Source organism: Megalopta genalis, unplaced genomic scaffold (assembly GCF_051020955.1).
Source record: "Megalopta genalis isolate 19385.01 unplaced genomic scaffold, iyMegGena1_principal scaffold0051, whole genome shotgun sequence".
NCBI lineage: Eukaryota > Metazoa > Arthropoda > Insecta > Hymenoptera > Halictidae > Megalopta > Megalopta genalis.
In genome coordinates this window covers 540,001-542,500 of record NW_027476120.1, presented here as the reverse complement: position 1 = coordinate 542,500, position 2,500 = coordinate 540,001, and the positions used below count along the sequence as shown (strand labels likewise).

Genomic DNA, 2,500 nt, shown 5'->3' with positions numbered 1-2,500 from the left:
TGGATTAACGAGATTCCCATCTGTCCCTATCTACTACCTTGGAGAGATGCGTGACACCCACGCGAGCGGTCTCGGTGAAAACTGAGACCACGGAAGAAGGCGCGCCGGACACCGGTAACGTGGGGACAGCGCCCAAGTCGGGGGACTCCCCCAGCCGCAAGGCTGGGAAGGAGAAACCCAGAAAAATCGAATCAGTCAAAGACACGCTCGTGAAGGTGCAACCGGCACCCGTGCGTGTCGAAGACCCCGAAGGTGGCGGTTGGAAAACCGTCACCAAAAAGTCGAAGCGTGCCAAGCCAGTCGCACCTACTGGCAAGGCCGCAGCAAACCAGGCCAGGAAATCGAAGGGGACGGTTTCCGGGCACAAGGTACGGCCTCTCGATCTCGTGAGAGACGAAGCCTTCAGGCGAGTATCGGAGATACGGACCTTTTGCTTTCGACCCGAGTCGAAAGTCAACAAGGAGTCCGGGTCGAAGATACTAGCAGAAGTCGGAGCACTCAACGAGTTGGTCCAGGAGCTGATTCAACGAAACAGCTTCGTCGAAGGGCAACTCGCCGCGGTCAGGGCGGACCTAAAAGCGCGTCCTGCCGTAATGAGTGCGGCGCGACCTGGGCCGTCCAAGGGAACCCTCCCGAAGACGGTCTCCAATGCCGCGCAGTTGACCTACGCCCAAGTGGCAAAGGTCAACCAGTCAGCGACTCCGGAGGCGAGAAGACCACCGACACAATACGTGGTGCGTATCTTCCCGCCAAAGGATAAAGGACAGAACAGCGATGCTACTAAGAGAGCTGTTCTGTCGATCGTAAAACCTGCGAAGGAGGCGATCCGTGTCAGATCGGTTCGACGCATCCACTCCGGTGGCATCGTCGTCGAAACCGATCGCAAGGAGGACCTAAAAGCCTTCGTAGGCAATAAGAAGCTGGCGAGTGCGGGACTGTCCGTCTCCTTGCCCAGCAAACGGGACCCCGAGGTCCTGATTTATGACATTCCGAAAGGGATGGGCAAGGAGGAAATTGCCTCCAGTCTTTGGAGGCAAAACCTCTCTGAGGCGTCCCAGAAGGATGTGCCTTCGGGTGTTCGGGTCAGTCGCATGGCTGGCAAGACCCCGGAGACAGCCAACTGGGTAGTGGCCGTCAGTCCGCAGATTCGTCGGCGGCTGGCGCAGAGAGGGGACCGGGTGTACCTCGGGTGGAGTTCCTGTCGTGTGCGGGACTTCATACAGGTCACCCGATGCTATAAGTGCCAGCGCTTCGGGCACACGGCGAAGCGCTGCAAATTCAAAGAGGATGTCTGCGGACATTGTGCCGAAAAAGGGCACGGCTATGCCCTCTGTAACAGGAAGAGCAAGCCTCCGGTCTGCTCCAACTGTAAAGACAGAGGGCGACCATTTGAACACAAGTCGCGAGACCCGGCCTGCGCCTCCTATCAGGAAGCGCTGGTTTTGGAGATGTCTCGCGTTAGACAAGAATAATTTGAATTGAATGGATAGTACAAACGACCGGCGACGCTCGAGAGTCATACGGGTCATGCAGCATAACATGCAGCGGGCCCGAAACGTGACCGACGAAGTCCGGACTGAGATGCATAGGCGAGGGGTAGATGTGTTGCTTGCACAAGAGCCATATAGCTGGCGGGGTACTGTGCCCGGGCTAGGCTTGAGAACGAGGCTGATCACGGCAGGCGAACCGGTGATGGCTGCAATAGCGGTCAGAAACCCGGATCTAACCGTGGTCAAAGTCTCTAACTTGTGCGACACGCACTTGTCCTGTGTCAGCATCTCGGGTTCGTTTGGGAGCTTCTTCCTGATCAGCCAGTACTTTCAATGCTCCGATGACGTTGAATCAGGTCTGGCGCGGTTGGAGAGAGCTCTTTCCGCACTTAAGCATAACCGAGTCATTATCTCTGCCGACGTTAACGCGAAATCAGCCCAGTGGGGCAGCGCGGAGACGGACGTGAGAGGCCGTAAACTCGAAGAGTTTATCGTGAGCCATGGCTTGGTTGTCTTGAACGAGGCTGGAAACGCTCCGACGTTTTCCAGCCCTAGTGGACAGTCATACATCGACGTCACACTATCGACACCTGATATTTGCGACAAGGTGCGAGGTTGGAAGGTCCGCGAGGACCTGACGACCAGCGACCACCGAGTCATAGAGTTTTCTTTGAGTTTTTGCGCCGAGGACGGTGCTGCCGAAATTAGTAGCAACAGCAGCACCAACCGGAACGGATTATTACCAAGGTTCCGACTCCGAAGCGCAAAATGGCCCGAGTTCGACAAGGCGCTGCAGGAAAGTAAGAGGAGTATATCCCCCGATCCATTGAACAATAAGGGGGATGTCGAACATCTAGCACAGGAGATCGAAAGAATGATCGTCCAAGCGTGCGACTCCTCGATGCCAACCAAGCAGTGGCATTCAAAATCCGTCCCATGGTGGACGGCCGACCTGACGAGGCAAAAGAGGCGAGTCTACAAACTTAGACGAGCCTCGCAGAACGCAGCAT

The 2,500-nt window shown here is 56.3% G+C and overlaps 1 pseudogene; it reads left to right on the top strand.

The window, feature by feature from the left end:
• Positions 1 to 2,500, top strand: part of LOC143261390 (large subunit ribosomal RNA) — a 9,120-nt pseudogene that overhangs the window by 2,931 nt on the left and 3,689 nt on the right.